Below are 22,690 nucleotides of genomic sequence, written 5' to 3'. Positions count from 1 at the left end.
TCTCTTTTTTTTTTTTTTTTTTTGGCTTTAAATATCTGAGTTCACTTTTAGTAAGAGAACTGCTAGGTAAGAAATCAGAAGGAGCATGAGGGAACACATAATCAGCTCTCTGCTGTGAAATGATGGTGGTAGATGGGGTAAAAAATGTGTGTGTTTGTGTGTGTATCATTATGTGTGTACACAATCATATGTTATACAGACAAGTACTATGGGTATTTATATATAAATATATGTGCGCAAAATTGAAATAAAAACTTTTTTTGCTTACAGTGACACTCATGGTAGTTTTAAAAAATTTTAAAGAAAGAATCGCAGATTTTTACTCTGAAAGCATGATATGGAGATGGTGAGGAGAATGTGGAATGGATGTGAGGGATATTTTCAGTGTGAAATATTTGGGATTAGACTCAGGGGTATGACTCTGAAGGATGATATAGGGCAGATGTAAGATGTCAAGGGAAAAGTAAGAATGAATGAGTAAAGTCACAGTGAACCCTACTTAGGTTACAGGCAAATACTACACCATTTTATATAAGGGTGTTGAACAGCTTTGGAATTTGGTATCTTTGGGGGTCCTGGAACCAATCCCCCATGGATACTGAGGGACACCTGTAATTTGTTCCCTAGTTCAAAGCTTGGAGGGGCTGAACAAGCATCTGTCTCACATCTGTCTGATTTGTATCACTTGAGAATTCTTCTATTGCTTCAACTTCATCATTTGCACTTTCAAAAAGGGCTTTTCATCCTGGTTAGATAGGAACAGGTTTTAGTGAATGTTGACAGTAGCTTCCTACCATACTCAGCCTCTGTTCTACCTGGCCATGGTCCTGACCTGTGCATGAGGCCATGGCCAGCTCTTCATTTTGTATATCAGTGTAAGTGCCCCACGTAGCTCCTCTTCACTTACCAGGGCACCATCCTGTATCTGCTAACAATTCTCAGCCATCCCCATGTGGAGCACCTTCTACCCATAGTGCCCCAGTCCACCTGGGACCCTTGCGTAGCCCACCCATCCCAGGCTTTGGCTGCAGACAAGTGGGCCCAAGGCCACCCCTTCCCCCAACGGTGGACCTTAATTCAGACTTCCTCTGTGCCCTGGGCTGTCAAGTGCAGCTAGATGGAAGCTGGTCAGCATTCTTGCCCAGCTTTCCTTGGCCCCAGATTTACCTTTTCATCTATTCCAATCCCCTGGGAGAGAAAGCCAATATGTCACATGAACAAAAGTTCCTAATTTCAGCTCTGTTTCTAGGAAACCTGAGCTAAGACAACTGGGCATTGTCGAGAGTTTTTATGTGCTATAGTACTTACCTATGATCTTCTTCCCCAAGGGAAAGTATCTTCTCATGGTTTCCTCTTTGGTTGAGCTACATGCTAATTCTTACATCAGGCTCTGAAGGCAACTGATAATTGCACTGATGCCCTCTGACTATGCCTACTGTTTTATTCGGAAGCAATAGTGCAACACATTCTTGAACTGAATAAATAAAGTAAAAATGTTTTTTCTAAAAGGACTAATCTTACAATTTGGAAGAAAAGTTTCTTTAAAACACCAGCACATTCTTGGACATTGAGGGAAAGTATCTTTTTGGGAGAAACTCCCCCAAAAGATCAACAATTTAGCTTCTACCAGTTAATCATTTACAGTTTGCTGTCTAGGTAGGTAAACAAGATGTACCACAGAAAGATAAGAAGGTTGGCAAGCCTCGTAGGAACATTTACCAGTTCAAAGTCTGGCGATGAGTCCACTGCACCCAGAAGACCAATTTCATAGTTTCTATTTCCCCCACAGTGTGGTCTGAGGCTTGTGGATGATAGCAGGACAACAGGAGAGTGAATTCAAGGTTCGTCCGTGGGACTGAGTTATTAAGCTGTGGAGCCTCTTGACACTTATTTAAAATAGAGCTAATTTTAGTTCATCACTTATGTCTTTGATTATATAATTTCTTTAGCTTCACAAATCTGCTCATTGATATTCAATCTTCATTTCCTATCTTTTCATATTCTTCCCTTCCCCATTCATCTTATTTCAGACCCTGATAACCTACTTTTTCTCTTTTTGGTGAAACCTTTCTCTAGGTGAGTTATAACATGACTGCTAGTGGAGCTGGTGTGAGTGTTGTATAAGTTCCTGTAGCTTGCTAACAATCTTCTAGGTGATCACTGGCGTGGTTTCCAAGAGTCTCAGTAAACGATTCTACTTTTCTTGCCTGTTTCCAGACAGTTCTCCTCCTGGATGCCTATTTGTGGATCTCATAGATCCTTACATGGGTCTTGAAAAGAATATAAGCTCAAAGAAGGGTTAGTTCGGCCCCTGGACTAGACACCTCTAAGTGTTCTTGTGATAGAAATATGTGCTTGAAATATCCTCTCATCTAGGTAGTTATTTCCTGCTAACATCATCTTCCCAATTACTTGTCCTCCTATGCCAAATATCTGTGGTTCTATGGTATAAAATGCAAGTATCTTTCTGCATATAAAGCACAACAATTCATAGACACCTTCAAATCACCAAATGATTTCTATAAAGCATAGGATACCATTTTACACTGCAGTTAAAAAGTATTCGGGTCATCTGTAATCATTGTGAATAATGGTATCTAAATTTCTGTTTTCTCTGCCTTGCAAAGCCTTGAAGCAAAGATTTCAGAGTCCACATAGTAATTTGTGTGTGTTTGACCGGGCTTGCTTTCATTAGCATTGTTTCAGTGATCATGTCGCTTGTTTGTGGCCCTGGTGCTGCCTTCCTGCTAAGAAGTCAGAAGAGCTGAGTCCCTTTCTCCGTCTTCCTCTCCCTCTGTTCACCTCTACCTGCCCGGCTTCTTCAACCAAACATCCCCGCTGCCTGGTGTTAGTGGTTGCAACCTCCGTTTCAACAATTACAAAACATAAGCTATCTCTTTCCTCCTAAATAATAACATATCAATATAAACTTACTTCTATCTGATTATAATTTAATAAGTATTCACTTTAACTGTTTTTAAAATACAAAAATATTAAGACAAGGTAAGTCTACCTTAACTGTGTATCTGTCTTAGGATTTCGGTTATTTTTAAAAAGCTTAAATAGTTGAGCTCATTTTGTATACTAATTCTCTGGTATGCTATTTTTCACCTAATGCTCATTTGTAGGCATTTCCAAAGTTATTAGAATATGATTACAGCATGAGTAAAGGATCACCATAATACATCCTGGCATCTCATAAATTATTCTACATTCTGCTAGAAGAGAGTATCTAGTCTCTTTCCAATTTTGTGACTGTAAATAATACTGTTAACAATTCCAATATCTCAAGGACATTTTAATAGAAGATTCTTGAAGGCCCCACAAAATGTCCCTTTAACACCAAAGTGCAGGACTTGGCTACAGATGGTGGGTATAAATCCCGAAGAGGCGCTCTGGCTTCCCTGGGTTGCTACCTATGTTAACTACTTTGGGTGTGTCGAGAGTTGGTGGCAGATGAAGTGAATACTGTGGACTACAGCCGGCCTTTTGTGGTGCTAAGGAAGTGTTCCCTGCTAATTTAAATACGCATCTTCCGGCCCCTCAATGATTATTCGTGAAAGGGCGGAATAAATCCATAAATTAAGTGTTCTCCACAAAGAGATGTCATCTGAGGCAGAAGTGAACCCTTTACCCCCGCCAGTTTCTATTGTGCTGGCGTCTGAGGTGACAGTTCGCTCCTGCCGACCGACGGACGGTCCCCGACTCCCTCTAGTGGTGGGTGCTCCTGGGCAGACAGGATGGCTCTGCCCTGTCCATAAGCCCAGCGCCAGCGTCCTTAAATGACCTTCTGTGATCGCCGAGGCTGTGTTGTGGAGGGATCAAGGCTTTGTCTTTATAAGGCCGTCTGTGTCTGCTGCTGCCACAAGATGAGACACAGGGCGGGATTTCCCCCTCCAGGGCAGCATAGCAGCTTTTCCTTCAGTTCATTCAATAATCGGTTATCTTTTCGCCGCGGTTTGCGCTTGCTATGTTCGGAGGTACTTTGTGCGGTGCCATGGGTAAGCAGTGTCGCTAACGTGAACCAAGCACAGGGTAAACCGGCTGGGAGCCTAAGAACGGTCACGTAAAATGTTGGGAGAGAGGCATAACGTCACACTTTGGCTTTTTGTAATTTTAACATTTTAGAAACATAGAGGCAGCTCTGGCAAGCCACTTGTTTATGGCCATATCCAAAATCTCTTTGATGCTCTTTCTCAGTTTAGTCGACTGCCTCAGAGAGTCACACTGCAATTTTAGGAACGAATTGAGAAACTTCCATGTGTGAATTGTCTGAATATTTTATTGATCCTTCGAGTGCTTATAAAAGAGTCCAACTACAGTGATGTGACACGGCCTGGCTCCTGCTGAGCACGTACCTGTCTACTTCCTTCCTGCCTACCAGGGCAGACCGCTGAAAATTCTGGGGCTGGATTTCCTTATGTGTAAAATCAGAGGATTGAATTAGCTCTTCTAGTTGTAGGTATTGATAAAAAAACAATATTTAGCTCCTTTTTAGATAACAATCTGAAGGGAGATTGTTCCCTTTCCTCTGTTGTCTACCACCATCATTGTCAGCTCAGTTTTGGGCAAGAAACACTTCCTGCTCTAACTCCGGGATCAAGTGTGCCTAACTTTTCCATTGCTGATATAACCAGGGCATGAGAGCATCTCAGTCTGTACCTGTGGAGGGATAGCCAGCCCTCTAGGACTCAGTGTGCGGCGGCAGTGGGTGAAGACAAGTGTTCCCATTTCACAGGAGTCTCCAGAATGAGACAGCTGGCTGCATTCATGTTCTTTGCCTTTTATTTAAACAGAGACCAAGGCTAACAAATACTATAGCTCTAATCTGTGCAAATACAGTGAGCTCTTCAGCCCAGAAAACAGTTCTGCCTTTTTTTATTAGGTTGGGCTTTCAGTGTGTTTGAAGAAGAGCTATTTCTGCACTTGCAAATGCAGTGCTACAGGAAGAAAAGGTGTCCTTGCTGGAATTCAGGGGGTTTTCGCTCAGGAGGTTAACTGTGTGTTAACCCTTCACTTCCTGGGCACGTGTCACGCTGTTGCTCCCCAGACCTGGGAGAGACCTGTCATTAGGTCCTGCGAAGGACTCATTTGACCTTGAGACAGTCACTTTTTCCATGTGCTAGCCCTTGCTTAGGCTGATGGTGACTTCCTGATGAATAGGAAAGGAAAAGAAGCTGGAAAGGAGAAAGTCCTTTCGGGTGGAGTAGGGGTGTGTTGGTGTTGACAGGGTAATTTATATCTCATTCCAAGCTTGGTGTTTACAGACTTTGGTCAGGGTGAAGGAACACAGATTTATTATTTATTATTAGCATCACAGTCATCTTGGAAATAAAACAGATAGCTACTGTGTTAGTATAGACAGTGTAAAGTAAAACCATAGCTGTGGATTTGGAAACAGTTTGATGTAGAGAAGTGCAACAAGTCAAGCTGGAGCTTATTTAAGTGCTTGCAGAGCCACCTCTGCCTCATTAGGTGTGAACAGGCAACTCTGATGTCACCAGGTCATTTGGTTTCAATTTGTTCTGCTGTGACATTTCAGTAATTTGGCATCTCTTAAGCCTGGGTTAGGGCAAATAAAAAAATGACCTTTTATTTAAGCAGTTGGTTACCTTTTTTCAAAGTTTGATGGGGTAGGTGTTAGAACAGGGCAGTACCACAATCCTCAAAATACTTGAATGGGATGTTAATAAATGATGCTCCAGAAAAAATAGTCTGTGCTTGAATGAATTTAGTTAGCATTTCTGCAAGAGAACAAAGTAATCCCTGGTCTCCCTGGAACCTCAGCTGACCCTGCTGCTGTCTTATCCCATGACTGCTGATAGAAGTAACCAGAGCATCCTTGCACCTCCTGGCTCTCAGACATGGCTGGAGTAAAGTTGCTGGTCTGTTACTAGGGAGTGATGTGTGCCTCTTCATCCAATGACTGGACCCCAGAGCCGGAGAAGGGCTGCATTCAGAGGGACCACCGGGCACCCAACTTGCCTTAGCCTCTGTTAGCCCCAGGTTGCGTGCTAAGTTACACTTCTGAGGCTTGTGCTTTGGAGGTCAGCACTCTGGCTCCCCTCCTGCAGATACCCTTCCCAGAGGTCAAAAAAGTGATGTCACTTAGAGCCTCTGGCCTCTCCCCTTTGTGGACCAGTGGTTCTCAGAATGGGGTCTCCCAACCAGCAGCATTTCATCTCCTAGAAATTTGCATGAAATGCTGGTTCTTAGACCTCCAAAACAGATCTACTGAATTAAAGACTTTGAAGGATAGTCTTAGCAGCCCTTTTGATGATTCTGATTCTTGCTAAAGTTTAAGATTTGCTACTCGAAACAGGGTATGGTGGTGCATGCCTGTGATCCCAGCACTCTGGTAGGCTGAGGCAGGAGGATCATAAGTCTTCACTCAGGCTAGGAAACTTAGAGGCTTATGGAGACCGTGTCTCAAAATAAAAACTGAAAAAAGGGCTGGAGCTCAGCATAAGGTCTTTGAGTTCAATCCCAGTAACCTCCTCAAAAAAGAAAGAAAGCTGTTGTTCTAAAGTAGACCATGCTCTGTGCTCTGGACACGCAGGACAACCTGTGACAGGGCTTGGAGCTCACCTCCAGGGTTTGCCTCTTTCCTAGGTCCAAGGAGAGAAGTGTCTCCAGCATCCAGCAGTGGCTCCCTAGGGGCTGGAGAGCTTGACAGAAGTTGAGTTGGCAGTTCGAATCATACCTTGGCATCTCAGTCCTTACCAGAATATATCTTTAAAGCATGAAGACATATATAATATATTTAACGATTGTTAGTTTGACCTAATTTTTAAAATATTTAGATGCATGGTATTATAAGATCCTCCCAGGGAGGAATCCCACTACTCTGAGTCCGGGACACGGTGATGCACCATAAACACCCCGGAGAGACGATTCTTGATGCAAAACACAAGAGGTCTTTATTCCAGCACGCTGGGACTCAGCTCATAACCCTCGCAGGGGCAGAGGAGTTGAGCCCCGAAGCAGGGTAGAGACACAGTTTTCAAAGGAAAAAAACCACAAGCTATAGGGTAGGGGGAATTCCGAGAAAGGGGTCAATTACGGGAACATTCCGTTACAAAGGGTGGGGACTTCGGGGAAGTGGGACCATGGATTGTTCAAAGGGGTAGGGTCTGTTCCGCACCAGACGTTTATCTTGGTTCCTGCCTCTCAGGAATGTTTAAGGCGACCTTTTGACTTGTCATGGTTAGCTGACTCTGCTAGGGGTTAGGCTCTTAGAGCTTCTTAATACTTTTCCTAGCAGTATACAGGCTCCATTTTTTAAAAAATGCTAGATGCTGCAAATGTTAGCTAGGTAAGCCTGCTGTTAAACGTCTACATGACTTCATTCATTGATTTCCCAATTTATATATTAACTTATTTGAGGTCACCTCTATGTTGATACTCTCTGTTTGATGTGCCATTACCATCATACCTTTCCTTACTTTTAGTCATGCTTCTGTCAGCTCCTTAAACAGCTTTATAGTGGCAATTTTGAAGGATTTTTTGTTAATCTTACCATGTCTTTGCTCTCAGCCAGTTTTGTTGCCCGTTAGGTGTATGGGTCATGCTTACCTGTTCCTCTGCGTGTCTTAGGATTTTTTTGTTGGCAACCGCATTTCACAGCAGACTCTGAGTCCTGACCCTCTTCTGTTCTACCCCTTGGTATTATGATGCTTATTTATTTGTGAAGACACTGACTGTACACACACATGCACACGTACTGCTCTGAGATGACCTTAGGTTCTGTGAGGCTTTCCTAAGTCCTTTCCTGACCACCCTCAATTGTTAGTCTCCATTAATTGCCCTTGACTAAACTATGTTTTCAGCAATGCCCTGGAGGCCTGAATTGCTTCACAGATGAATGCAGTCACCTTGAGGGTCCCAGGAAGGAACATTGTCCGAGGCCAGTGACATCGTTCCAGTCCCACAAGGCATCCACTAGCCCCTTTCCCCGGTCCTCTGGACACGCAGCCTGCCAGCAGTTTCCCTACCTCCACTACACGCACACATCTCCTCCTGACTGCTTCCTCACAATCTCCGACATTCCTGACAGCTCCCTTCAGCTTGAACTCTATTCTGGTGCAAATGGAGTCACCCCTCTTGGGAGGACATTTGGAGTCATATTTCTTCCAGCTTGCTTCTTCCTCACCAGGCAAAATGTGATCCCAGGCTCAGAGAAGAGAGTAGGAATAGTATCTTTTCCCCCGAGGGACGTTGCTGCTGCAGGAATTGAGCAGTTGGTGGAAGTGGGGCAGAATCTTGAGGTCCTTGCAGCTTGCTTCTCCTAGCATGAAGCCAGTGCCTCCAAGCTGGGTCAGGAGAGATGGAGGTTTCCTGTTTTCAGCAGGCCTGCACTCAAGGTCCAGCCCGTATGGATGCCCTGCTCCTACCAGCCACTGGGGAGGGGATCCCTGTGCGTCCTCTGCCAGCCTGGAGTGGAGTCTCTGCCTTGCTGAACTGGGGAGCAGTAAAGAAGGGGCTCCAGGCTCGTGTCCACACTTCCTTTTTCTCACTGGATTTTCATAGACTTCTTGAATAGACGTCTTTTGTCTGATGTATGACTTTATGCCTTAAATGATTGTTTTAAAAATGCTTTTCTCCAATTTCATTGGTATCCAGTTCTGCAGAGCTCTTCTTACTGTTAGGTCAGAAGTCAGTCTTTATTTATTTATTTATTTGTTTAGGCGCTACATCTCCAGCCCTTTTTACATTTTTTTTTCCCCATTAAGTTTGTTCATACATTTAATGTTAGGAGATCGCACATGTTAAAATATATAACCCCTCCCCGCCATTTTATATCTTATTTCCGGGTTCTTTCCGGACTGAGTCCTTTCTCCCGCCGAAATTGTAAAGCGCGAAACTAGAGCCTCTCCAAGGCGCGAAATTCAAAAGACAATCTGGCTGGCCATAGGACAACATAAGACCGCTCCTCCCAAGGAAGGATCTTCCGCTGCCCACCCTATAAGTATCCCAGTACTTCCTCTTTTTCGCTCTCTCTCTCTCTCTCTCTGCCTTCCTGCCTCCCGCTCGCCCCCCTACAATAAAGATCTCCTGCCTGACCTCTCGGTGCGTGAGTGACATAATTGGGCAAGGGGCACCCAAAGGGGGCTCGAGACCCCTTTCATTTAAGGTAAACAATATAGTTACATTCATCATTGGGATCTTGTACCTTTACATGACTTATCAGGTTCTTATTTTTTCCCCATTCCCCTGCCCTCCCTTCACCCGCTCCACCCTTCCCTATTTACAAAGACTTTGTTTCCATTTTTTCTTATCCCTTCTTTCCTTTCCCCTACTCTTCCCACTTCCCCTTCTCCTTTAGCCATTTTCTTCCTATTTCACACTATCAATTATACCATTTGAACCTTATTGACACTTTTAGTTTTTCACACCAGAGAAACTATTTAGTATTTTTTCAGGTGTATCCTATTTATTTCACTTAAGAGCATGGCCTCAATGTGCATCTATTTAGCTACAAATGTCTCTAATTTCTCATTCTTTATGGCTGAGTAGTATTCCATTTTATACAAAACCACATCTTCTTTATCCAGTTTCCAGTTGATGGGCAATTGGGCTATTTCCAAGTTTTAGCTATCACAACTGTGCTGCTGTAACATGGGTGCACATACATTGCTGTGTATGATTCTTTTAATTTTTTTTGGCCAGATACCCAGCAGAGGGATAACTGGGTCAAATGGGACCTCTATTCCTAGTTCTTTGAGGTATCTCCATATTCATTTCCACAGTGGTTGCACCAGTCTGCACTCCCATCAACAATGGAGAAGGGTTCCTATCTCCATACAACCCTGCCAGCATTTGTTATTGGTTGATTTCTTGATAACAGCCATTCTTTGTGGGGGGAGGTGGAATCTCAGTGCTGTTTTCATCTGCATCTCTTGAATGACCAGTGATGTGGAACATTTTTTCATGTATTTACTTGCTGCTTTTACTTCTTTGTCTGAGAAATGTGTGCTCATTTCAGATGCCCATTTTTGAATCAGGTCTTTATATTAGGGGGTCTCTTTTTTTGAATTCTTTATATATTCTAGATAATAGTCCTTTGTCTGAGGAGCAGCTGGTAAAACTTTTTTCCCACGTTGTAGGTTGTCTCTTAGCTCTTTTGGTGCTTTCTCCAGAAGTCAGTCTTTATATTAATTTATTTGAACTTTGCGTTGAGCACCTACTATGTGCCAGGTATTATATTAAATGTTAGGAATTAGTAGTGAACGAAAGCAACACAGTCTTTCAGACCATGTTCTAACCAGGTATTTGGCTTATGGAGGGAATTCATTTTCACCAAATAAATAAATAACAAGTTTTAATTTCATTTGTTTTTTGAATGGTTTGAGAAATTTCTGGAATTAGGAACTAGGCCTTGGGAGTGTTAAGAGAATGATACCTTCCCACAATAGGTTCTATTGTGTCTGCACAATATTCCTGTCACAGCTGTACTGAAGTACAGGCAGCAGTTGCTATAATTATCCCGTTATTTTTCTTCCCTCTGCCTTTGAGGGGTTAAAAGTCATTAAGGGTTAAACATGTGCTCTTACCACAAGGTTGCGGGCTTCTTGTACAGTGGCATACCCTTCCTTGGCATGGGCCTCGCTAGGCAAAAATGTACTTTGTGTTGTGTAATTTCAGAAGACCAACCTGTGTTAATTTCCTTGGGATTTTCTCATTTGCATTTTCTTCCAGTGTCTGATTATGTCCTTGCCAAGACTGAGAAGGTTTCTGACTGTTACCATTCTCCTAGGGAAACAATACAGACATGCTGGAGCTGGAGTGTGAAAAGAGGAGAAGCGAAGTGTGCAGACTCAGGACAGCTGAGCCCTAGCGCTTGGCTAGTGACCAGGCAGTCGGATCAACCATCCAGGTGCACTGTGTTTGGCCAGGTGGGGCCGAGGACAGCAGAACACCTGGGGGCTGCATTAGATTACATGCTCCGACCTGGAGGCGCCCATCAGAGTCTGAAGTGAGCGTAGCACGGGGTGAGGAGTCCCCGAGCCTGGAGGAGGGTATGGGATGGGTGGAGCAGGAAAGGCTCTCCCCCAGTGGATTTAACTTTCAGTGACTAATTAGGGGCTTCCAGAAGCTTGAGGACTGAGCATGTCATCTCCAGCTCATTATGTCTCTGTTTCTGCTCTGAACAGAGATACAACTAGACCCAGTGAAAAGCAGGTTATTTTAGTAACTGCGAAAAGTGCTAAATAAGCAACCCAGGGAAATAACATCCTGTACGCATAATAGGGAGTGAGGATCCTCTTCCTGATGCTTGTGAAAGCCAGGCAGCGGGAGAATACATTGGTTGTTGGACAAACTTTTCCCAGAATGGCAGTGGTGGTCTCCTGTTCATAGGATTCTATTTTTACATAAAAGCAGCTCATTAAATATTTAATGTACTAGACTTTCTTAATAATTTTTATATGCTTCCAAATGAGCAAGATGAGGGACGTGGTAAAAGGAAACACCTATTTTATCCTTCCTGTATTCATTCAGTGCATCCAACAAGCATTTATTGAGGGCTACGTGTATGAGACACCGTTCTAGGTGCTCCGATGAAGAGGATGGCATACAGCCTCTGACCTCCACAAACCCCGTCGCATTAAGGTCAGCGCATCCATGTGCTCACAGTCATAATTTGGTAGCATTCGCAGAATGGTACAGGGTTTTTTGCAAACATGAAGAAAAGAAAGAAAGTGTTATCGGTACATCTCTAGATGTCCCCCTAAAGCTGACATGCTCACAGGTGGGCCTCTGGGGAGGGCACTGAGCCGTGGGTGTGTGGCACTGGATCAGTCCGCTGATGAGTTTGTAGCTGGGTGTGATGTTGGGAGGGCAGCCTGGTGGGGAGAGGGAGCTTCCCGTGGGCCCACCCGGGGGCAGTATTTATCTCCCTTCCTCCCGTCATCCCGTGCTGCTTTCGGCCCACCATGCCCTAAGCAAGCCTGCTCTGCCATTCTCCTTAGCTATGCTACCTTGCCAACTGTGGACTGAATCCTCTCCCAACTGTGAGCTAAAGTAAACTTCTCTTTCTTTTATTTGTGGGTGTGGGGAATTTTGTCCCAGCAATGAGAAAATAATGGGGTAGAAGGGTATATCAGAGGAGGCTTACTTTGGAAAAACCCAGCCCCGTTATTGTATGAGGACTGGCCTTGAATGCCATGAAACCAAAGAAAGGGGCAGACGGATGCAGGAACTGCATTAGGTGCAGTCAGTTTACAGAAACGTGGCCGGATGGCAGCAAGGCCAGCAGATCCCTGGGATCTGGGTCAGAAGGAAGTGGAGTGTACAATGGTCAGACCAAAGTGACCCATTCATGCCGGACTGTACCTTCTTTATCATGTCAAGCTAGTACCAAAGACTCTTCACACCACTCTTAATAGTTTTGCTTATTTATACTGCACTGGAAGACTGTGCAGGGAAGACTGACCAGAGTTACTCAGGTCCAATCATGGCAGTTATAACTCGGACTGGTTGCAGCCTCGTCAAGCTGAATCCTTTTGAGGCTTGTTGAATTGAACTGTAGCGTATCAGTAGGAGTGAGCCAGGGACTGAAAGGTGGGGATAGGGTGATGGACACAAGGTCAGCTTCCACACAGGCACAGAGACAAGAAACCTGTTTCTTTTGCAGAATGACAGAGATGGGTTTATTAGCTCCTAAGAGCAAGATGAGGGATGAGAAACAGCGGTGCTGTCCTGCCGAGTCTTTTATGGACTGTTTTTTTTTTTTGGTCTAGGCAAAGAGGAGTTATTGAAGTGCTTTATACAGTGAAGGGCATGGCCAGGCTGCGGGCCGTGGATAAAATGGATCAAAGGGCTGGGGATGACACCAGAGGCTGGGAAACCAGAAGGTTGTTGATCAATAAATGGATAGGAAGGATAAGGTTATCCTCCTAAAGAGCTGGAGCTTGATTGGATGTAGGGACGAAGGAGGAATAACTGTTGGCTGTCAGTGCAGGTGCTCCAGGGCCAGCCTCACCGTCAGAGTCAGCACGGTGGCGTGCGGTGTCACTACTGATGGTTGATTTTGTTGCTCCAAATACCTTGGATTGCAAACCACAGGCCTGGACTCTATCTTTTTTAATTCCTCATGTCCTAAAGATTTTTCTCCTTTTAACAAACCCTATAATAAAGGGTGAAATTAGCTAATGAACAAATATCTTTAAAATCTGGTAATGTGTTAGCTGAAAAATTGTCTAAAGTATCAGACTGAGAGATGCTTATGATTGGATTATGTAAGTGTACAGTTTGAGGGCATTTTCCCCTTTGGGGACTTTTCACGCTTAAAACCTTTTTTTTCAAGATTTTTTTTTCCTGGCAGAGGGCGGATGAGGATGGAAAACCAAAGGTACACTGCCCTGAGCTGTCGGAGCGCCACTGAGCGAAACGAGGAACTTGGGTCGGGCTGTGGCCCAGGGGACTTTGCCCCTGTGGGGAGGTCGGCCTGCTCTGGTTCCCAGTTCCACGCAGCCTCTCCGGATCACAGCAGAGACTCGTCCGGGGTGCAGGCTTTAGTCAGTCAGTCTAATAAAGATGCTGTCAGTGCCTTCCGCAGACAGTACGGGGGACGACAGACTCTTCTCTGAAGCTCGTATTTTGATTGGAAGAGAGAGAGGAGAGATGAAACAAGGGACAAGGAGGGATGTGCCACCGATGAGGGAGCACTAAGGGGACAGAAGGTGACCGGCGGGGGCAGAGGTGGTCTGGGCTCCCGCAAGGTCCGCAGCAGGATGTCAGGGCCTTGACTGCCCCGTTACAAGCGAGGTGTGAAGCGGAGCATATTTTGGCAACTATCTCCTTGATTCAACACGACTATTTCTGTAAGGATAAAAAAATTAAAAAGAATCATAATGATCAGAAAGTAAACATAGTAAAAATACTTTTTGAACTTTATGTTCAGCCCAGTATCATTTTTTGAATAAAGCTTAAAATAAATATTACAGCAATGAGGGAAAAAGTACAGCTATTCAGTACATTTTTGTTAACTACCCAGAAGTTGAACTTCAATTCTTTGGTTACAGTCTGATATAGTCATGTTTTATATAAATACTTTTCTCATGATTTTTACATGAGTATTTATAAAAGGGAGTAATTACAAAAAGTATAATTTAGTCAAGTATGAATGATAAATTAATACATTTTCCTAGATTCATTGTACAGTTCTAAAATAGCAGCTAAAAGGAACAAAAAGACATCATTAACATCCAGTACAATGCTTAATGTGTGGACTGGAGCTCGCACCTACCAAAAAACTGCACCTCACCTTATAGTTCTCACTGTTTCATTGCTTTAGAATTGCAATATTAAAGACAGATAAACAAAAATCTAAGCATTGCTTAGCCCTAGCAGTAATTTTTCTATACTTGGAAAGCGTTTTTCAGAGTCTGTCCTGGGAGTTGAGTCACTCATTTTTTTCATTCACTTGTTCATTAATGTGTTTATTAGTCCCGTAATGTGGATCTGTGAACATGGTGGGGTTTTCATGAGGGAACGCGCAGTCTCACAGGAGAGGCAGGACAGGAGTTGACCTGTGACAGGGGCTGCGCGTCTGGCTGTCCGGTTGGATATTCCGTGGGAAGCCGACAAGGAGACGCCCAAGGAGAAACCGAGCTGCCCCTCACTGGCCTTGGCGCCTGGGAGTGTGCGGCCACGGCAGCGCTAAGCCTGTGGGCTGCATCACTGCGGAGGCGGCTCCTGCAGGCGCCCATTACCCTGGAAAGACTCATTTCCACTGTGGGAGACAACAAAGAAAGCGTCTCACCAGCGGGAGACGTATGTGTCACGGGGGACCACTTCTTCCTTAACAAACACTCTGCTTCCTGAGGGGGCTTTCTCAGGAGATTCAGCGTGAACTTCCTCTGCCAATCTCCTGTGCCTGCATTTCCTATTAATTAACAGTCTACTTCCGCTCTGCATAGACTCTGGCAAGAGTTTCCATGGTCTGCAGTAACTAAACTCCTGCCAAACTGTCTGTCTTGCTCCTGCTTTGCATGATGCATCTTGTCTGAGGCTGGATTGGCCAGAGCAGCCGGTTCTGGGACACCCTCCCCTGCAGGAGGGGTCTCTGTGTGAGCTGCGCTCTGGGAATGGTAGCTGTCGGGGTTAGGGCTGTGTGCTGGGAGACAAGCTCACCACCTTGCTTTGTGTATCCTGGGGTTGTTTTCTTTGGAGGATTGGGGAGAGGAGATGCCAGGGAAGGGGGTTTAAATTAGATGCTCTTGAGAAATCCTGTGCCCAGTCATTTCAGGTCAGTGCTCAGACGGAGTCTGTGACCGGGAGCCTGGCCAAAGACAGTTGGGTCACGTTAATTAGCATCTGAAAGCAGTGGCAGTGCAGAGAGCAGAAGGCAGGCTCCCCAGGGCTCCAGGGCAGGAAAGAGAAGAGGGTAACTCGTGGACACAACTTCAGCTTCCTCCTCTTCATGGAACAAGCACAGGGGAGCCGTCTGTGTGCTAAACTCCAACCATAACGAAAGAAATGGATGACCCCACTTGCTACCCATATGGTATGGAGAAAATGAACTCTTCTGAGCCTCAATTTCCTCTTCTGAAAGAAGAAACATTTTTTGTTGGGGTACAGAGGATCGAACTTGTGTCCCTGTCCTTGCGAGGCAGGCAGTGGCACTACTGAGCTAAATCCCCATCTCTTCTGGAATATAGGTTGGTCTTTTTGATTAGGAAGGTCTGCCTTTCCGTGCTGCGAATCTGGCCTTGAGGTTCAGTCCTGCTGTGGAGGGGTGGTGAGGAGAGTGGCGAGCAGAACGGGTGTCTCTGATGCAAGGTGTTCTCTCACCTGTATGTGCTGTGTCGGGCTGCGGAGAGCATCCTGTGGAGGGCCGTGTGAGTGTGGAGAGGGCAGGTTCTTAGAGTCCACAGAAGGGCTGATTGCAGCGTGCAGACCCCATGGCTCCAGGAGCATCCACCCAGAGCTCTTTGGGGAAAGATGAAGCGGCAAGAGTTTGAAAGTGAGGCCAAGGTTGAAGCAGCTGTGTCTTAGAATAAAGACTGAAAAACCCCTCTGTGTGGGCTGCCAGTAGACCTCATGCAGCCCCTCCAGGCCTGTCTGTTGCCATAAAGAAAATTAAACTGCAAGATCTGCCAGACCAGTGCCCTCCCCGGGGCCCATATATCAGCTCACAGGACCCACCCCACGTTTGCCATGCTGCACGGCATGGCTCAGGAAAGGGCTCCAACAGTGGCCCTAGGCACAGCCAGAGCCCCTGGAGCCTGGACTCAAGCTCACACACCTTCTTCCTCTAGTGGCTGCTTCTCTCTGCTCCTTCCCCACACCCAGACATTCTCTGTCTGCTTATCAGCCCAGCTCCCCTGAATTTCTTATCTCCAGTACCTAGAACAATCTCCTCTTAGTTATATTTCTGCTTCTCTCAGCTATGATTCTGATCTGCAAGACAAGAATCTCTTCGCCCATCTTGATAACAATCTAGCTTTTACCTCAGCAGCTGAGGCGGGGTGGGGGGTCCTATCCCTCCACCAGGGGCTGTGGGAAGTCACCAGTTTTCAGAGAAGGACACATGGACAGAGCCTTTCTTCTGGAGTCTGCTGTGTCAGAGTAGGTCTCATTCTCTTAATTATTCACAGGCAGAAGAAGCTCCTCTCCTGCTAAACTGTGATGGATGGTGAATTCTTGAGGACAAACACTAGGTCTCAATCAGGGAGATATATCTTTTATAAAAGGAAAGGGACCAAGAGATGGAGGGAGGTGGGAAGGAGGAGTGGGAAAGAGGATGAAAAAATAATTAAGATGTGTTATGTACGTGTACCAGCTGCACACAATGCATGCAATCATTATGTACTGCACACAATACCAATAAAAATAAAAATTAAAAAAGTACACTGAATCCTAGAACCATCTCAGCATCCCCAGCGTCTGTGACCAGGCTTGGAAAACAAACCATTTCTGACACTCAATAAATTTTTGTAAACAGAGGCAGTGAATGAATGGTCATCCCTGGGTCATCTGCAATGAAGTGTTGTCAGAGGGTGAGGAAGTCATCATGGAGACTGATGGGACTTTACCCATGATGCTCTCTGTCCCTCATCCCTCAGAAGACTGAGATCTGTTGTTTCTAACATACTACATTTGCTGCGTGAAATTCCTTTTCTTCACACACATTTCCTATTAATTAACACAGCTTTTCCTCAGCAGATGAGTTGGCTGGGACCTACAGAATCAGAGCATTTGAGTATCTGCCAAACTGTCCATCTTGTGCCTGCTTTGCATAATGTCATCCCCTGTGTGCCTGCTCCTATGATGCGACACTTGACTCCTGCTTGACAGGAATATCTCCCCTTCACTGACCTTTCCACATCATGCATTTTACTCTCCAGGCCCTAGAAAAATCTAGTGCACTTTTTGGTCATGAGTGAGCTTGTTGTGTGTGGGAGGAGTTACCTGTTGAAGCCAGTTTCTGTCACATTCAAGAGTGTCAACCAGGAACTATTTACCAGGCAGTCCCCTGCCAAAGTTTACTGCAGACTGTTTACAGATAGCCATCTTTATCTTGTAATCAAATAGGGGCAACTGACCTCAGACTGAGGCCTAGTGCCCCATCCTCTTCTTCCAGCCTGTCTTGGGAGTTGGTTTTCCTAATTTCATAGTCTTTTCTTCTTTGACATAAAATCATTTCTGTTCCCTGAACATTTTTTTACTCATTTAACTCATAATGCTATGGTGCATATTAGTAAAGTTCAATAACATTTTTTGTTTGTTTTGAGAAGAGAGGAGTGACTGGGTAGATTACAATCCCAAAGATCTTTTTAAAAACCAAATAAGTCCCAATTTACAGATGTTGTTCTTATTCCCATTCATTTTGTAATAAAGCAAAGTACGTGCATGGAACACCACTCGCCCTCCTGGAGAATATCCTGGTTTGGCGCACCTAGGGAACATGAAGTCATTGTCAGGTGCTGAATTCACACTGGCTCACCTGTGACTCTTTCAAGTATTTTAGCTCTGATTACAAATAGACTAACAATTTCCTTTGAAAAAACAAAGTTTTTCTTATTTATAACAAGTCTCTGGGAATTATGAATCTAATAGAGTTTTTTAGGGTGTGTTGTCAAAAATGAATTGTCAGAGTTTTTGTAATTGTTGACTCTAGAAATCTGCATGGACATGTGTTTTTATTAAGACAACTTCATTTATCATGCATTCATAACACATTACTGACTCTGCTGCCCCTATTAGCCGCTGGAAAAAGAAATGGAAAGTTGTACTGAAAATGTGTCGATATATATTCATTTAGCTTGGTTAATTAACTGCTGAAATTATGTCCCACTTCTTAATGGTTGCTTTACTCGATGGATCAGGCAGATACCCTGGACAAGGTGACAGCTCCAAAAGGCACGTGGCTTCTGATAGTGTTTGTCCAATACATGACGGGGAAAAGCAGGTTGGAATGTTCTACCTGCCAACAAACTCGGTGCTGCCAAGCCGCAGGCAGTAGTTGACTGACAGCTCATTTCAGCTGAGGCTTCTTGCATAATGATCATACCGTTGTGTATCTTTGATACTGCTGTTACATGCAGACTCACTGGCGATACAGTCCATGGGACTGCGGTACACCTGAACGCAGGAGAGGACCCGGAGAGCCCGGGGATGGAGTGGGAGATCTCCGTCCAGGGACTGTCCAGGATGCTTCTGCCTGATCCTTTTGGGGGAGGGTGAATCGTCTGTGCTGTGCTTCTAATTCTCTTGATTGGTATTACCAAAGTTGACCTTTTGAGGCCACCTTTAGCTTGAGATTTAAGATTTCTTTTTTTTTCAGCTTTAATTGAGTTTATTGGTACATTCTAGGGATACAGTACAGTTACATTCATTGTTGGGATCTTGTACCTCCACATGACAGGTCTTGGTTCTCATTTTTTCCCCTTGTCCCTGCCCTCCCTTCACCCCCCTCCCCTCCCCATCTACAACCACTTTATTTCTTTTTAAATGGAAAACTGTTTACTTCTAGCTTTCTAAGGTTTATTGGAGTTCATTCAGAGCATCTCCATTTTTTTCTTCTCTTACCTTTCACAGTTCCCAAAGCTCATTTTATTAAGTTAAAATCACTCACCTTCCCAAGATTGCTGGCAAGAATGTTAAAGATAGATGCTGTTGTCACCAGACAGGATCCAAAGCAGCAATCCCCCAAGGAGAAGAAGGGACCTCAAGTCACCCCGCTCCAGTGGTAGGTTCTAAGTTTACTGACTGACATCATAGAATTTAATTGCATGATGTGTCAGTGAGAGGCATCAGACGATCATATTAGGCAGAATTTTAAAGTGCACACTTAGAAGGGAGTGATGGTCTCAGGGTATTTTCAAGATGGGTGATTCAGGGTGTGTGTTCTTCCCATCTGTCAGGCTCCCCATTGGGTGGGCTAGGTTAGAATGCCAACCAGTGCTGTGTTTGAAGTTGAGGGACAATACTGCCCACTTAACTGTGCTGCTTCCTTGAGCAGGGAGGTCCACAGGAGGAAGCTGCAGTTTTCATTTACAAATGAAAGGCATGGGCCCCATGTGCAGACTTGCTCTATCTTAAGACCTTTAGGCATTGTTTTGGAGTGAGTTTCCTGAAAGGGAAAAAGGCATTGTCATCTTGGACATTCTGTGTCTTTTCTTGAAAGTACAGTTTTTAAATTACATCTTTCCCTGTCTTCTTTCTACCTGTCTTTATTTCTTCTATCCTACATGACTTGTCACTCTGTTTAAGAGGAGAAATCGAGATATGGAGAAGTTGTGGTCTTCACTCAGTAATTGAGCAATAGGCTCAAAATTTTGCTTTTTGGATTTCTAATTAATAATTCTGCTTATAGATTCCTCACTGGGTCCCTGACTTTGGATGCCTGATAATTATGCAAGACAAATGCAAGGCGTGTGGTCCACTGCAGCTGGAAGAAAGGATGTGGACATCTGTTTCGGATGGACCAGGGGAGAGCAGAGCTTGGCCCCTGTGCCGGGCCTTCTGCAGGCCCCTCCTCCCAGCTCTTGCTCTTTCTGTCAGTCATACATGGGAGTATTTGCTGAGTCTCTGATCAGTTTTACCCTTTTCAGCCTAGTGCTGCTTTCTGAATGCAATAGGGTTATTAGGGAGGGACATTATTGCAAAGAAGACCTTCTTCGAACTTTTCAATTTGTGTACACTTTACAAGAAATAAGACCTAGGGGGTTTAAAGAATTTTCCTGGCAAGGTTGCCCCTTTCTGATCTAGTCCAAGGTGGTGCTTGGCCTGCTACATGTCTTGACACTTCATCATGCTTTGATTTTAGTGATAACTACTATTCTAGACAGTTTCAGTTGAGCACCTGTACTGTGTTGAAAGACCACATGCCTTTATTTCCACCACAGTTCCCCAAATAGATTTCCTCATCCTCAGAAGCAGCAACTCAGTGAGGTTAAGTAACTTGTCCGTGAAATTGGTAAATGAAAGATCAGTGACCTGTGCTTAGTCTTGCTACTTACTCTTCCTTTTTCACTCCTGTTCTGACAGGAATTACACCGTTTTCCCCTCTTAGAATGTCCTGGAATGTTTCCCAAGTTTGCCAATTAATAAAGAGATATTTCTTAAGAATGGCTCCTTCTAAAACTACTGGGAGCCCAGTCCGCTCCTGAATGAACTCGTTTGGGCTATAGCCTAAAAAGATGTTAAACCTTATTGAGAGTTATTGTAGGGTGTCAGAGACGGGAGCAAGCTCATTGCCATCGACCACGCTGGTGTGCCGTCCAGCCAAGGGTCCCAGTAGATACTTCTCAGCAGTGCCAGCACTGTGGCTGCTGTCAGTCACGTGCACACGGAGTGCTGAAAAGGACTCGCCCTTTGCTGGTGCTTTGTACTGCTTTCGGGATCTCTCTCATGTTCCTACTCTCCTCACTCTGGATTGTCACCTCAGAGAGACACAGTGGCTCCTGTACCCACCACACTCCCTGGCTATTCACAAGACTTTGCCATTTGATGGGAGTGAGGGGCTCAGTCTGGAATGAAGTGCTTTCGTCCTCTGTGCCTCCATAATTTTGTTGGTGACCGTGGGCTTAGCTAGGGAGTCTTCTGATTGGTGTTCTGGTCCCTTTGAAGATGGGTAGGGGAAAGCTCTCGGCCGTGTGACGATGGCATGCAGAGTGTTAGTGGAAAGACCGATATCCCAGTGTGTTCTGTTCCTAAGATTGCATTTGATCATTGTGTAAAGCCATTAGAGACAAATTCCTCAATCTTAGAACTGTCTTCTTCAATTGTAATAGTATTGCTCTTTCAGTCCACTTTCTCTTGCTGTTGGATAAATGTAGAAAGAAAGAAAGTTGATTTATCTCACAGTTTTGTAGGCCAAAAGCCTAAGGTTATGCGTCCCCTGGTGGGGCCTTCTTACTCGGATGGCATCTTGGTGTTGCTGGCAGGCTTTGGGCAAAGGCCTGAATCTGGGCCCTGACTGTGTAGACTTGCTTGCCTGCCACCTACTCCCAAGAGAATGAGACAAGCCCGGAAAGTGGGAAAATGATTTCTTAATCATTTGGCCAAATAGGAAGGGCAGCCAGCCCACCGCCTTGAGAGCACAGAGGTCCTCCAGTTTGTAGACAAGGTGGAACCACAACAGGAAAAAGCCAGGAAGTCCGCATATGCAGACAAGCCAGGTGCGGGCCTCCAGGAACGCTGAAGCATCTTTGGGGCTAAGCACGAGCACGCTGGAACCAACAGCCTGCCTTTAAAGAGAAATTCTACTTGTCACATCCACGTTAACCTCTCAGTTACACCGGCCAGGATGTGTGAGAGGGCACGCAGTCGCATGGCCAGACAGGCGCTGGGCTTTACTCATCAGGCCTTGCAGGGGTGCGGCCTAGGCGAGCGCCCTGCCGCCTGGCTCTTCCGTCGCATTTCAAGCGCGCTCGGCCACCTCTTCCGTCTTTGCTGCCAGTGCCCCTCGGGTCCACACTGCCCGTCTCCTTTGCCACGCGTGCCTCGGTGACTGGCTTCCCGCCTGGCTCTGAACGCTGGGCCCCGGGGCCGAGTCTCAGTTTGGCACAGCCGCTGACGGTGTGACTTCTCCGTGGTGCCTGACATCTTCCAGCCTTAGTTTCTGCGTCTGTGACGTGGGGACGGTGGAGGAGGTAAAAGAAGTGGTGCATATTATGAGGTATAATAATATAAACGTGAATGATGGCGCTGCCTGGCGTATAACAGCCTTCGTAGTAACGTAATAGTAAACATACCATTTAGAGCGCATCACGTTCTAGTCTAAGGTCGTTACGTATTTAATGAATTTCTTCCTCTGTGTAATCCTATCAAATACTTACTATTATTATCCCAATTTGCAGATTAGAAAACTGATGCACAGAGAGGTGAAGTCATTTCCCTAAGACTACACAGCTGGTAAACGACGCAGATGAGATATAAATCACGCAAGTGAGCCGAGTATTTCAGTTAATTTTCAGCACGACCATGAGTGAGCCCAGGAATCACTCCCAGCCTGGTGCCTGAGGCCCCCCGGGCAGTCGAAGGGAGCCCTGCACCAGGACAACCCCGGGGTCCCTGCCAGTCCCCTGCGGGCTCGCGCACCAGGAGCTCGTTCCCAGACGCACGGATGCAGCATTTGCGAAACAGAGCATTCAGTTCGACCCCCGGCTGCCCAGCGGCACCTGGTGAGTAACGGGCTCCCGGTGCAGCGGCAGGAGCTGGGCGTGCCCATTTGCGCGGA

The 22,690-nt window shown here is 45.3% G+C and overlaps 1 long non-coding RNA gene across 1 annotated transcript in view; it reads left to right on the top strand.

Annotated features, from left to right (window-relative positions):
* The first annotated feature begins 1,748 nt into the window (after positions 1 to 1,748).
* The window catches only part of LOC104859275, a 30,858-nt gene continuing 9,916 nt past the window's right edge, over positions 1,749 to 22,690 (top strand). The window contains exons 1-2 of the long non-coding RNA XR_004515518.1: positions 1,749 to 1,841; positions 22,311 to 22,634. This is a non-coding gene — a long non-coding RNA (uncharacterized LOC104859275). The remainder of the gene's footprint in view (positions 1,842 to 22,310; positions 22,635 to 22,690) is intronic.

This window comes from Fukomys damarensis, unplaced genomic scaffold (genome assembly GCF_012274545.1).
Source record: "Fukomys damarensis isolate Sample0158 unplaced genomic scaffold, DMR_v1.0_HiC HiC_scaffold_37, whole genome shotgun sequence".
Classification (NCBI taxonomy): Eukaryota; Metazoa; Chordata; class Mammalia; order Rodentia; family Bathyergidae; genus Fukomys; species Fukomys damarensis.
The sequence above is the reverse complement of the archived record's forward strand: the minus strand, read 5'-3'. Positions and strand labels throughout refer to the sequence as shown.